The sequence below is a fragment of the Falco biarmicus genome, chromosome 10, assembly GCF_023638135.1.
Source record: "Falco biarmicus isolate bFalBia1 chromosome 10, bFalBia1.pri, whole genome shotgun sequence".
Classification (NCBI taxonomy): domain Eukaryota; kingdom Metazoa; phylum Chordata; class Aves; order Falconiformes; family Falconidae; genus Falco; species Falco biarmicus.
This window is the reverse complement of record NC_079297.1, coordinates 37,487,427-37,502,360: the sequence shown is the minus strand read 5'-3', so window position 1 is coordinate 37,502,360 and position 14,934 is coordinate 37,487,427. Positions and strand designations below refer to the sequence as shown.

Here is a 14,934-nt window from a genome sequence, read left to right as displayed (position 1 = left end):
TTTTAATAGTCTTTTCTCGAATTTTAACTGTCTTATAAATTTGATCTGATATATGAAGCAGGGGCATTTAGGGTACCTGCCTCCATGATGCATGTTGCAAAGAAATTCATCATTGATGTAGCCAGAGTAGAAAACCTTCTCAAAAGGATATTAAATAGCCTGACTTAAGCCAGTCTCTGAACTACTGAAGACCAGGCTGTGATCTGATGTGAGGGTAAGATTATCCTTACACCAGCCTACTAAAGGTTGTTATTTCCATCCCCAGAAACATCTGCTACTGTCTGAGGCAGGATAATGGACTAGATTATTGCATCCATGTTGCTATTCCTGTGTTTTAAAAAGAGTAATTGGAGGGTCTTTAATAAAAAATGTAGGGGGGGGGGGGGGGAAGATGTTTAGTTGATATGTCAAGCTATATAGCTGGTACATACCTAGCCAGCTCTCTGCTCTTCAGGGTACTGACGCTGCAGATCTTGTCCCTTTCTCTTAATATCCAATAGCATGCCCTCAGCCAAGTTTGTTTATCTTGCCTACAGTTTTAATGTACATTATTAAACTGTAATTTAATTTGTAATATACACCACAGCTTTTTGACAGTTTGTTGGCTTTCTGAGATGCAGAACAAAGGACTCTTAAGTTTTTCTCTGACTGACAGAGCTACACCAGGTTCGTTGCTCCGAAGGACTTCCAAGGTCTGAATGAAGGAATATAAAAAGAAGTCCAAAATTCGCTAGAACGTGTGCTGCCTTACTTGATAAAAGCCACTTGAAATTTCATTTAAGTGAAAATTCAAATCATTTTCCTAACCTCCTCAGCACTGGTTGAATCATACAATGCTGCAAGTACATTTAATGGCAGAAATAGCATAAACTCCTGGGAATGTAAAAGAAAACCTGCTACTGTTGTTTCAATAAACAGAAAACAAGCTGAAAAAAACCCACTTAAAAAAATGTAGTAGAGTCTACACAGTGACATTCTAGTGGAAAGGTATGTGGTCATACTGAGGCATTGCAGCAGAGGAGAGCGGCAGGTCTCAGTGCTGGAATTTTGCCATTTAATCCTTCCTCTGGCAGATTAGCATGGATATTACATAGCCTGTGTGCATTGTTACCCACAGAAGCAAAACCTACAAGAGTTTGTTCACCTGTACTCCCCACTTTATTTATCCATTTTTTATTTCAGCCACTAATCTGCTAAGGATTTCAGCCTTTAGCTCAGGGTTAGCAGAATGGCATTGTGAGTGGATAACATCTGTTTCAGCTTTCATCCATCTAGAACACAAGCATTAATCACTAGAAATGGAGTGTGAAATGGAAAGAAGAGTTAAATGCACATTTGATTCTGAACGCTTTCAGAGAAAATGTCTTTTGGGATCTGACCAGAGGGAGAGCTTTGCTGCGCCATAGCTAGGGTTGCCAGCGCAGCTTGCATGAAAAGCTGGTCGTATTATCTGACAGAAATTCTGCTTCTTTCAGTTTGTTTTAAAGACACAATAAAACCTTGTCCTGTCTATTTTTAAAAAAATGTTAAAAAACAATTAACCCCAGAACAGTGCATCTGTTCAGTTCAATTTGGTTGTGGTTGTCAGTGTGGAGAAAATAAAGCTTCTCTTTCCAGGCTTTCTGTGCCCCAGTCGCTATCTCCAGCCCTGAGCCACTGCAGCCCCGTGCTGCAAGTGAGTAGCTGTGGCCAGGCTTTCCTGGAGCAGGGGGGCCAAGGGAATATATCAAGGACTAGGAACAATCTTTGACCAAGACACAATGGGCTGGCTTAACAGGCCGTTTCCATACAGAGTTTCTAGATTTTCACAGATCTTGGCAAGATGTGGTAGGGAGCTATGCTGATTTTTTTTTTTACTGGTCTGGCATGCCTCATGGTATCTGGACTCTTAATTTTTAAGTCACTTTAAGAACAATCACCAGCCCTGCCTTCATGGGAGCAATTAGGCATAAGATACCATGACTGCTTAATTTTCTCTCCAAATTCATTTGCTATTGTACATTTAAATCTTTTTTAGTGAAATTCATCTATCTCTAGTTTGCCATTCATCTCTCTCTAGTTGGCCCTTCCATCACACTTTCTCCTTTTGTCTCGTTAAGATTTGCCTTCCTAGCTAGAAATATGAGTCTCAAAAAGCAGCACTGTTGGGGGGAATGTATAGTCGGTAAATCAGTGTTTGTGTGGTGCGAGTCAAACAGCTACTGCAGAGGGCTGTCCTGTTTCTTCAAGGAGGTTTGTTATGGGACAGAAGATTTCCTGTAAGCATGTTTTTGTAGAGTTAAGACCCACACTTTGGATGGTTAGTAGGGCTTGTGGCTGACTGTGTGTACTTCTCTGATAGTTGCATGGGGAATTTTTACAGCACAATGGGCTGAATTTGCTCTGCTTTGTGACAGGTATCCTCTCTGCATTGGAGAACATGTTGGGTGTTGTGCTGGCTTTGGAAAGCTGGAGGTGGAAGACAGCTTATATTCAGACCTAGCTGGTGATATGTGTTTTGTATGTATGCCCTTTTGTAGAGGTGATTTCCAGCTTTGCTTCTTACATTGTGAGATGCTCAGAAAACTGGCAGTTTATTATTATTCTCTGAAGCCTTCAGAGAAGGCTTCTCACAGAATTCCTCCAAAACCATGGAGTATAATTCATCCAGAGCAGTCAATACTACCTACTTCTGTCATTTTAAAACCTCTTTTTTCATCAAGAGACAGTTAATATAGTTCATCAAGGTGTGATTTCTGCACAGTGCAATGAATTCAGCAGATTACCCGTCCCTGTTTCCTTTATCACTCCTACCCCTTGAGATAAACTGTTCTCAGCATCTACAACTCTAGAAGTCTCTGAAGAAAGTCATTGCGGCTCATTAAAAACACCATGACAACTCTTGCCCACCCATCAGGTCAGTGGAAGTGCCCTGTTTTCCAGAGCCTAAGAGAGGTGTCTCTCTAGGAACAAGAGAGAACCATGTTAACAAGTATTACTTCTCTAGCTTTTGAAAGCTGAGCCCACCTCTAACCTCTTCCAGAAGAATTACTTCATTTGGTGTCCTCCCCCTGACTTCCTTGCCAGAAGTCTTTCACTGTAGGTAGACTTAAATATATTAGTCTTACGCATCCCAGCAGCCAAACTACTGTATTCTTCAAGCTCTGTTTTCTGGGAAGTGTTTCTGCAGTCCCACATCCTTTGGTCCTTTGATTTCCTTTGGTGCTATGCTGAGAAGTGAAATAGTTAATATTTACTGGCATTACAGTTACAACACTTGTCAGCTGAGTTGGCATCCGTTCAAGTGAAGGCGAATATCAGGCAGCAGGGCAATCAGTTCAGTCTCTCTTCAGACTTGGCTTGTCAATGTGGGATAGCTATAGCAGAAAAGGAAAGGGAGAGACTTTGAACCTCTGTAATTAAACCAGTAGTTCCCAGGAGGACACTTCGTGTCTAAAATCAAGACCTGCCCTTTTTACTTCATGTTGCTGCATGAATTCTTGAAGCTATCCTGACAAAATAGAGTCTTCACCTAAAATCAGAACGTCTACTCTGGTCTAACGTGAACCATTTAATTAGACCAGTATAATAACCAGGAAAAAAATGTCTGCATAGACAAGCTCACAGGTATCTATTTATATTCACTTTGTCTCTTCCCATTTTAACAGAACTGAATTTCCTTTTACAAGTGAGCTGAGAGTGTGCCAAGCAACAGCCAGACGTTGAAATCCTTTGTGTTTTCTGGAGCTGATGCCATTTACTTGTGCTGTCAGTAAGAACCGAGTCTCTTCCCTCCGCAGAGAGCACTCCCCTACCTTTCCAGCCCCAGCATTCCTCCACTAAGCATAGTGCTCCCATACCAAGACAGCTTTTCTTTCTGTTTAAAAAAACCCAACAACCAACCAACCAAAAAAACCCAAAAAAGGAGAGAGAGGAGATGGGAAGAGAAATTACTGCCAGTTCTTGGCCTTATACTTTTAGGATTATGTTATTTAGGGTGTATCTTACTGGCCTTCTTATAAAAGAAGCATAGAAAGACCTTTATTAGGTTGGTTTTTTTGGGAAGGCAATAGCCTAAACGCAGAAATGGAGACAACATTTCTGACTGATTTGTCTCTTTCCTTTTGGTTTTGGAAGATAATATCTTCTGTTCTAAAAACTCATTGGTACTTTTAGAAACTCCTTGGGTTTTTTAAGGGAAAATCTAATGAATCCACAAGAAAACAATAGAGAAGAACAAGTCAGTGATGTGTTTATCTCTACAAGTGATGGAAATACTGAACTGAAATAAAAACATTGTTGTTTATATCAGAATAGCAGTAACTGCAGTTCTAGACATGGTAGGTAAAACATTCACTTATGTCAAGAATGTTAAATGTAAGTAAACAAAGTCTTTGACACAGGCTCTATCCTGCAGATGAACAACTGTGAGTAGGTTAAAGTTTTGCACAGAGAAATTCAATAGTAGAGGCCAGAACTGGGACCCGGTCTGATGAGGCTGTTGTTTTCCTCACCAGACCCTCCTTTCTTTCCTTTGGGCTCCATGCTTTGTACCAGCTCACAGAATAGTCTCTTTGAAACTATTTAGTATTCATCACAGATGATAGCCTCGTAATTTTGTGAAAAGTAACATCTGTTCAGGGAGAAATAGTGTGTACATGTATAAGCAGGTTTCTAAGACATGTATTTGAGAGAAGAAGAGAAAACAGTTTTGCTCAAATAGAGCTAAAACTTGCCCGCCTATTCAAAATAATCCAGTGACACAACCTCAGAGCAACCTTCTCAGGCAAAGAAAAAGAATACATACTGATCTCCAAGCCCCAGCTGACATCAAATGGTATTTCTTGATTGCAGATCTAATCCGTTATGTTTTTGCTGCCTGATGAAAAGAACTTCCTGCCACTGGCAAGTGGAATTTTTGAAAACCAATCTATATGCTAGACTACACTCTGGCTTTAACTAGCAGAGCCTTATATCTGTGCTGCTGCTGATACAGGCCCTCCTATAAGCTTTCTGATTGAGTCCAGAACTATGGAGTTTCATCTGGTTTCACTAGAAAGTTTGACAGAGTTGTGAGGAGCACAGTTTTGCTGCAGAACCATCTCAGTTGGCTGAGATGCTTGGCACAGGTCTGATGAAAATAGGCTGAATTTTAAGGTTTTAATATGACCCCACACCCATGAAGCTTCGTTTGGATTCTGCTCTGCTTTAAAAAACTCTTTTGCCCAGGGTTATTTAAGGTACTTTCGGAAAGTGATACAAATTTAGCTCTCCATATCCAAATGCAATTATTTGTGTCCCCCAGAGATCAGCTACAGAGAATATTTTATTCTGCTCTTTATTCTACTCTCCTTTGTGCCCAAGGATCTGATGGGAAGCAGGACAAGGATTAATTGCATGTCATAGAGTCCCAGGGGGTTTCCTGTTCTGGGTAGCAAGAAATCATTGATGGTCTTGAACTCTGGTTTCATTCAAATATGCATCATCAGCATTACTCCTCTAATCCTGTAGTCATGCAAATATAAATACAAGTAATAACACTTTAAACTAATGCATTTCATATATTTGTATATTTATTACAATTTCTCAGTAGCAATTTGTGTTCAAAACTATGGTATGTTTTTCACTGACTATCTTTTTTAAAAAAGGCATCTGTTCTTAGAATTTGGTCTTATTTTTAATCCCTGTGTCTTTGCCATGACAGTTCAAAGCGAATGGCTGCTACATTTAACACGGTTTGTCTTCAAAACAGTAGCATGCAACCACCACATGACAGTGTCTGATTGAAGAAAGCAGCCTTTGGCCCCGCTGGAAGGCTTGCACCCAGTGGAGGCGTGGGTGGCATATGAGGCTGAGGGTTCTGCTTGCCGTGGTGCCCCATGCAGGCTAGCTGCCCCATTTGTGGCACAGCCGTCCCCCACTAGGTGTGAAATGGGGAGGAGTAGCCTAACCCTCACTGCCAGATAGTCATTGAGGGAGCGTAAGGTAGAAGGGCTAAGCAATGTGCTCCAGGGCTTGTACAAACCTAGGGAGCTATTATCAGTCAGTAGGTAAAGTGATATGTTATCCTAAAAACCTGTCTCTGCATTCCACAGTATTTTTTTCCACCAATATCTCTTTCCTCAGTCAGCAGCCTGCTCATATCTCAGATGTGTCACTCTTTTTCTTTTTTTTGAGACACATCAGCAATGTAGTTTTGAGGTAAATTTCCAGTTCATCTTTATTTACTGCTCTTTGATTCATAACCAGAGCAGTCTCATGCACCTGGGTTCCCTTTCAGTGAAACTACATGGGAAGATGTACTTACTCTAAGAGCACATCCTAATTCACTGTAGCTGCTGATGGATGCTGATTTGATGGGTCCAAACGAACGCTAGTCTAAAACCATCTCTCTGAATTCAAATACTGTAGATGTTGCATCCTCACTAACAGTTTGTTCACCCTACGGATGTGCTCCTGCTTGGTGGTGTAGGATTAGCATGAGAAAGCCACACACTGACAGCAAGCCTGATTTAACTGTTCATGGGGATCAGGAGACAGTGGCAGTGGATCAAGTTCGTCAGGGCTGAAAACACCCAGGATATTAATAATTCTATTTGCAAAATGATGGAGCAAATGCCTACAGTTTGCTGTGGTCACCATCATAATTCCCAGGGTATTATTCCACTATTTCAAGATTGAAATAGTAGCTAAATCCAGCCATCCTCTGTGAGACCTTGTGTGGACTTCAATAGCACAGATCTAAATCCAGGTCCTCTGTGGTATAAAAGAGATGGATGTTTTGCTCTGGAACAAACCTTTGTGTGTTGCCCATTGAGGCTGTAAGTCAGAGCATGGTCTTTGATAGTGTTTTATCTGTTCTGGGGAAACATTTCTTTTCTTCTAGGCTTCACTTTTGTGTTTTACTTCTACAGTTGTAATTTGCAACAGGAACACTGGACAGGTCTCCTTGTTTGAAGCAAAAGGACAAAATACTGGCATCCCTCTGTGCAGAGAAACCAGTTAGACAGCTGGCCTTCAGCAGTAGCAGAAAATGTTATTGTACTTTCTCTTCCTGATCTCCTTCAAGCCCTTGCGGCAACTGCAGGTGTCCTGTTCATAGGAGGCATCAGCAGTAACAAAGAATCCTTAAAATGAATTGCAACAGTCAAGGAGACTTATTTTTGCTTGATCATGGATGAAGACAGAAGATGGATTTCAGAGAGCAGAGCAAGAAAGAAGCTGTGAGAGGTTCCGTAATTTATCAGAAATGAGCTGGCTGCAAGAGTGAGTCAAGAGTTGGGCAAAATAAAAGGGGTCAAGTATGAAAACAAACACATCCTGTAATGTTTGGAAGCAGCTGCAAGCTTGGAAATATGATAAGTGTTATTACAAAGCTGCTAATAGATCAGGTTTGTGACTCTCTGGCCTGACTTCCAGATCAATAGCATACACTGAGTATCAGGAACTAGATTCAATCATTTGTCAGTCAAAATGCCCCTCTCTGGAGAGGATGATGTTATGAACAAAGCAGAACTAAGCTGTAACTTTCTGTCTGCCCAGATCCAGATCTATCTCCGGACAGAGTATCAATCAGTCAATAACTAGATACCTGTAGAGAGATTGGTACTGGCTTATATGAAGATCTATCTGTCTATATAAGTCTGATAATCAAATCTTTTAAAGACACGTTTATGTTTCTTCTCATTGTAATATTTCCTGTAAGAGAACAGCACTCGGTCCAGGCAGATTAAAATTGTTGTCATCTGTTCAAAAGTTTATCTGGGGCAGGATGAAAAATAAAATAAAAAAACCCTGGCTGTTTATGAAGTTTGACTTCATATGGACATTTCCCATTAGCTGTTGAGGAAATCATGTCAGCTACACATCCTGATGTGGATGTTGCAAACTTATCCAGCCATGCAAAAAGTTCATTTACATATATATTTCTAGGCATGTATGCATATATTTACACATACATATAAGTTTTCATTTTATCCTTCAAGGCTAACAGCTAACTTGCTTTGCAATGAGCTTGAAATATGATCAAGAACAAGGGCTGTTGGAATGTTTTTGAATAGCGAATGGGTTTCATGTCATGTCTTATCAAAGGTTTTGAAATCTAGCCCAGATTTCACTGGACAGTTTGTCAGATCCTGGATATCTTGGCTGCTTTCCAGCCTGCTGCTAGCTGCAGGAGGAACCTGGCTCACCAGATCAGGTCAGCGTGTTGGGCTTCCCTCTGAGAGGAGATTTGCAGTTAGTTACTAGCCAGGCCTGCAGGAACAAACCAATAGCAACCGAACTGATCTAGTTTTCACACCAAAGCCATAATTGCAGCATTTGGCTTAATTTGCTATGTTAGACATTGAGAGGAGAATAAAATAGGTTCATGGTGCTTGATGTGAACAGCCTTCAGATAAGCCATAAGAAATTAGGACCTTGGGTAGTCACAACTCAACTTGATTTGACTCCAATTTTAGCAAGACCAAGGTGTATGGAAGAACAGTCCTACCTCCCAGCACAGACCTTAATCTAGGACTCCTGCACGTGAGCCCCCTTGAGAGAGAAGGTTTTTTTAGCGCGGGTGCAGGGTAGGAAAAGTGAGATCTGCCCAAGAAGTCTTGTTTAATACGAGATACCTAAGATCACAATTGACCTCTCTGGAATGAGGTCTGGGTAGAAGTAGTTGAAATGACACTGTTTAGACTCCTGAAAAACAGCCTTGGGGTTAAGGCTGTAGAAAGCAGGGCACCATCCAAGCATATGACAGGTCATACAGAGAAAACAAAGCAGGTAAGAACATCTGTGATCTTTTTTCTTGTTACCGGCAGGTCTTCAAAATTGCCTCCTGAAGTCTCTACTACAACCTATTGCTGGAGATTCCTTCCTGAAAGCTCAAACCCTTTTTTACAGGACCATCACAGCCGTGAGTGCCTAGTGAGCCCTTTGGAGGCTTAGCCCACTGGGTGAAATTCCTAGCCAGACTTATTTGCTTTGTAACCCAAAGCCCAGATGTGGACATTTGAAAATCTTCTGACCACAGTGTGTGGATAAAGAAAGACCTTCAGATTGTTTACTTACTCCATCTTCTTTAGTACTGCTCTAGGCAGGGAGCACGGTGCTGCAATGGCCAACATCCATCATTCACAGAAATGTCTCCTAAGCTGCACTCAAGGAAGTCCATAAGGACTATTGCAGGGAGAAAACAAGACAGCAGAAAAGGAGATGAAATACAAAGCAGCAGGATCTAAACAAGATCTTAGAATTATGTTATCTACCCATCTCAGCAGCAGACAGGCAAGAAGGAAGGAGCTGGCCTGTGTTAGTGGATGGTGAATATATTAGCTAGGAGGTAAGTTCTTGCTAGCAAAACATGCAGGAAAAATTACCTCTTCTAACAGAGGAAAAAAAGACTCAGCCAGAAACATTATCTAACGTTCAGGAGCTGCTAAAGTAAACAGAAGCACAGTCTGCAGTATCAAAACACAGTGATGTTGTGCTCCTCTTGATGCTTGCCCACGGCCAGATGTAAAGTCTTCATGCTGCTGCTTCTATGCTCTGCAATGTGCTGTGAAACTTGATGCAAAGCCCATACTCCCTCTGAATCTGTTACTCAGCGTGCAGCCCCCTGTGTAGAGTCCCAACTTTCAGCAGTCATCAGCTGCTGAAAATTTTCCTTCACCTTTTGCCACAAGAGTACCTCAATCTCCAGTGGCTCCCAGGGAGATATTTGTGTTTTTTCTAACTTCCCCAGAGACCCATTCTAGCAAACTTGCAATTAGGAACCTGGTTTAGCAGCAGCTCTGTTTTTCAAAATGTAAAATGAGCAAACATGTTTAGCTGTGGACTTAATTTTCCAGAGCTCTAAACAGACGAACTACCATTTCTTAACAAGAAACTCCTGCTCTATCCAGCTATGGTATTAAAAACTTTTTGCTAAGGAACTTTGCAGTGGAAAATGCATGCGGGTAAAAGTGATCTTTTTCTTATCATTAATTGTGTACAGTTGTGTTGAAGCTTATGGATAATGATAAAGACCTGTGTTCAGTAACTTCTTTTTTAACTAATTTGTTTTAAAGCTTCCCGCTTCTTGTCTTGCTATGTGTCCATGAGCTTAAGGGCAAGTGAGCTTCTTGAAATGCTAACAACCTAAGAATCGTTCATATGATGTCTGATTAATGTGGTTATGGTTGTAGAGACATTGTACTAATTATGACAATATGAATATGATTGTTCCTCTCAATTTCTATTTTAATAGAGGCCAATAAATATATCTGATGGCTTTTATGGTATTTAATAACCTTTACAGTCATAAATGGGGGCTTGTAGAACTATTGTAGATATGTCGTGAGATACAGGGAAGCATAAAATGCAAGTCTTCTGGACAATGCAGAATGAGCATATATTTGCATTTCACATAGGTGGGATCTGATCTCTGTTGCGGGGAAGAAGAACTCAGCAGTTAGCAAAAGGTGAAGGACTCAAAAAGGAAGATGCAGGGGAAAGTTTCAGTTATTTGTTAGAGCAAAAAGCAGGCTGCTGACCTGAAAGAACTGAGTGATCTGTCTGTTGCTGCAGCTCATCTCCCCATCTGCCTTTATCATAATTTTTAAACAGCACTTACACTGTGTTGTTGCACATCTGCTAGGGTTGTCATAAAAAGATGTTAGATACTGTTTTTAAGTGCCCTGACTATTAAGTTCTCTGGGTTGCATTATTGGATTGTAAGGACTGGAGCAACACAACTGAATCACTTTGACTTCAGCCTCCCAACACTACAATTACAGGATATTGTGCTTTGCTGTTTTTGTTACCCTTGCTTATGATAGAGTTCACAGCAGTTTACAAGCCCTCTTAGGACAGAGTTATATTGCTGTGGTGAGAAAGGTAAGTGTTGCGAACGCTGGCAAATGCCCAAAGAAAATATCACAGCTGCAGACCTAAAAGGTAGGCTGCTTTCTTGCAAAGGAGAATTGAAGCCAGAAGGGACCTCAGCCCTAACTGCTAGGTACATCCGTCAGAGAGCTTTTATCAAAGGGATGTGTCATATCTGGGGGTCACTGATGAATTAGCTTGAGAGCTCAGGTGGTGTTAGGACGGAAGCTGGTGCACACAGCACACCTCACCCCAAATGCAGAAGTTGGGTCATGAGCTTTGTACTGCACAGCCTACCCCGTTGGGTAGGTACATCCACATAAAGTGCAGGCGGCACAGGCAAGGAAATCGTAACCAGCAGAGCCTGAGCACCCATGTTGTCTTCTGAATGGCTGTTAACAGAACAGACACTAGAGGGCTGTGGACAATAGTCCTTACAAATATTAGTGTTTGCATGGTTCGGTTTCCCCACTTTCTGTAGCAGATTTGTAAGAGGGAGAACGGGTCCAGGTCCTGTCTTTGACAGGCAGGGTAGTAATGGATGTTGCTCTTCTTGTCTAAGTCAGTGTCAGAGGACCATCTGGTGCAAGGTCTGAAGCCACAGCAAATCCAGTTTCGGGGCTCCCTGAACCATGTCAGAAATGCCATGGCTACATGATGCAAAGCATCATTCTGGTATAAATTTTCCCAAAATACTGACAGTTTAACTGGTAAGCCTTTCGCTCTGTGTATCCACACATGTCACTAATGCCACATGCACCGTCTTAGAGCACATCGGAAAACAAAGTATTCTTTACAAGGATCTCTAACTGTTTTGACAGAAAAAGTTTTTGAATGCGCAGTTTTTTAATCAAATGAGCTCTGTGTGGCAGTGAACAGATGAAATATTAATAATCACAGAATGATTGCCTGAGAAGAAAATAATCTAGTGGAAAACTTCAGTCAAAACACTTTTAAAAGGATTTTAAAAACTTTTAAAACAGAAATCCTTGGGAAGTGGACTCTGAGTCCCACTGTGATTTCTGCAGGGATGTTAGACACCCTATCTCTGTACCAAAGTAGCCGAGGAGCCCCTTCTGTTGTTATGGCTGGACAAAGCCAATCTAGATGCAGGTAGCAGGATCAATGTCAAGCCCATGGTTTCAAAAAAAAAAGCCATTTGGACCAGGCAAGGTGTTGGCAAACTAGCAGCTGCATTTGAGTGAGCCAACCCTAAAAGCAGGCAGCGTGAAGGGAGCGTGAGGTACAGAGAGGAGCGTGGTATGGCTGAGACCAAACAGGGCAGGAGGCAGCAGGGAGAGGCAGTATGAGCCAGGTAAGCTGCTTCAGCCTCCGACAGGACGGCTCTGCATGGCGATGCCCTGAGCCAGGGTGACGAGAAGCCTTGGCTCTCGCTCGTTCTGGCATCTTCGTGCAGTGCCCTGCACCATGGCACAGTACAGGCTTGCCCTCAGGGTAAAATTTTGGGGACGGTTAAGTCAAAATCCCAATTGACTTGAAGGCAGCTGGAATCATGGCAACTCTCCATGCCTTGCAGTTGGATGGCAGAAATCACTACAAATACAGGTGAATTTAATAATTACCTGCCTATGCAGGTAAGTAATTCAAGGGCTTATTTAATGGGTAGAGAAGGGCCATAGTGCCTCTTGAGTAGCAGGAATAGCTTAGGCTGTGGGATCTCTTCATAATTTAGTTTATAATCTGTTTATAGCCCTGTTTTGTACTAGAACTTCTAGGAAAGAGCAAAAATAGATGGTGAATTTTCTCTCCAGTACCATGCTGTACTCCTAGCTAGGTGTAGTGCCTATTGTTCCATGTCCTACTGAGCTGACTAGGAGAAAATCAGCTACCTCTACTAGCTAGTATTAGGTACGTGGACTTAAGTGATGCAGGGTGTAGCCATGTTGTCCGTGGATGGGCTGTAGTTGGCTGGAGGTAGTGAAAGAAAGTGTGTCGGGGTCCACACTGAGCTTGCAGCTTTAGTTGAATTCAGGATTTTTCTCTTACATCTGGGAAACCTCTTTAATTAATGAGTTATTGCTTTTTAGAGTTGGAAGCTGGCTTCCTGGGTAGCATGAGGAACATCAGAGCTGGTGGGTCTTTGTCTTGGTTTAGAGGCTGCACACCCTGCAGTGAAAAAGGATCTAGCCTTTTCTGTGAAGGGTGGGGTAGCAGAGCACTTCAGGCAGCTGGTTAAACGCTTCTGGGTTCTGAGCTGCGCGCTGTGTTTAGCACCAAGGGCTCAGCTGCACACGGGTGATTCAGACTTGGTGATGGAAGTCAGACACACATGTTGGTCATGTTATCTCCTGTCATATGACTGTAGTTTCATAAAGTGTGGGTGCCTTTTAATGCTGCCGCTCCGAGTCTGGGTGGACTTTTGGCATTACCTTCTCCCTGGGCAATGGCGGAGGCGTGAAGCCCTGTTTGGCTTCCTGTTCTTGGTCCAGCATCAACCCGTGGGACCCGCGGGGTGGAGGGAGAGGAAGCATCAGTTAAACGTGTGTGGCTGGGCCGTTTTCTGTGTCTGATGTTCTACCAGATACTGTGCTGCCTGTAGAGTCCTGCCTCCCCCGAGGGGCAGGCAGGCTGCGGCCAGGGATGCGGTGATTGGACTGTCCTCTCGTCTGGAGGAGCTGAGGGGTCCCTGCTTGCCGTGGGATGGATTTTTCGCTCTGGATGCACAGGCGAAGCTGGGAGCGTGCCCGGCTGCGTGTCAGGGCTGTATATTGCATGGGCGCCTTTGAGTCACGGCGGCGGCGGCTTATGGCTGGATGCTGAGACAAAGTGCTCCTGCAGCTGGAGGGCTTCAGCGCGGCGATTTCCCCAGGTTGACTTTCATTGCCTTGCACACGGCGTCAGCGAACCCCAAGGATGGCTAGTTGCTTGCTTGGGGTGGGGGGTGGGGGTGTCTGCATAATTTTTTGGGGCGTTTGGCTTTTTTGCTTTATTTACTCTTGTCTCGGCTTCAGCCTCTCCCTGTGTCGAGAAGAGGGAAAGAAGGAAACTCCAGGGGGAAAATAAACCAAACCGAGCCGGGCTCCAGCCGGGTCGGCGGGGTGAGAGGGGGGCGCTCCTGCGGGCCCCTGCAGCCGAGTACCGCGCCCGCTCCGCGCCGATCCCGCCCGGATTTTGCACGTTTCCTTTCTTTTTTTCCTCCCCCCCCCCCGCCTTCTATTTCTCCCTCTATTCCCCGCTCCCTTCCCTCCCTCCCCGGCGCGGTTGGATCAGTCTTTTGGTATTTCCTGCCGCCGCCGCCTCCCCCGCGCAGCTGCCCGGCCGCTCCCGCCGCTCCGCGCTTCCCGTGCGGCGGCTCCGCGGGGCCCACGCTGCCCCGGCCATGCGGGCGGCGCGGCGGCGGCGGGGCGCGCCGTGCTGAAGGCGGCGCCGCGGGGGCTTGGTCGCCCCGAGCAGGTAAGCCACGCCGGGCGCCCCCTCCTCCAGCCGCCGGGTCGGCGGTCTCGGAGCCCTTCAGCCCCAGAAGCCGCTTCTTCCCCCGCGCCATCCTCTCCAAAATACCTTCTAAAACCAAAGACGTGTGTCCGTACTCGCCCACGCCCACCCCCCCCACCCCCCATCGGTTCTTCCCGCAAAGCCAGCCCTTCTTCTCGCCCCCCCGCGCAGTCCGGCTGCCGATTTTTAAGCATAACGTTGCGCCCCCAGATTCATCTTGGGAGAAGAGTGATTCCAGTTTGGAGGCTGAGCGTTGGCAGCACTGGGAAGGCAACCCCGCGGCCCCTGCCCGTGCTTTGTGCCCAGTTTGCGGGTAGCGAGGCAGCTTTGCCGTTTCTGTGGGTGCCTGTTGCAGTTTGGGGTTTGCGGTGGGAGCTGTGGGATGCCCCCCCGTCCCCCTGGCACCCCTGCGTGCCAGGGCTTGGCCGGCTGGTGTGTGGCTGGCGTGGCGTGGGGGGCTGCAGGCTGTCAAGGTGACATCATTTCTTTACACGTGTGGACGTACCTGGTCGGTGGAACCCATTTTTAATGTACTTCAAGGACGGTGAGGAAATAGTAAGGAGACTGCACTGATGCTGTCTACGTGTAAGTGAGGATAGTAATTGTCTTTCCTATAGGCACTTGTACAGATACTATACTGGAGAC

The 14,934-nt window shown here is 44.3% G+C and overlaps 1 protein-coding gene across 3 annotated transcripts in view; it reads left to right on the top strand.

Moving 5' to 3' along the window:
* Positions 1-14,934, top strand: part of OSBPL5 (oxysterol binding protein like 5) — a 182,317-nt gene that overhangs the window by 25,623 nt on the left and 141,760 nt on the right. Inside the window, exon 1 of one of the 3 annotated variants that reach the window (XM_056354279.1) lies at positions 13,415-13,666. The exons of 1 other annotated variant lie outside the window; for it this stretch is intronic. The gene's annotated coding sequence lies outside the window, so the exon portion shown is untranslated. Of the gene's footprint in view, positions 1-13,414; positions 13,667-14,051; positions 14,251-14,934 lie in introns of those variants that run through there. One more of the 3 variants, XM_056354280.1, reaches the window with a different exon arrangement.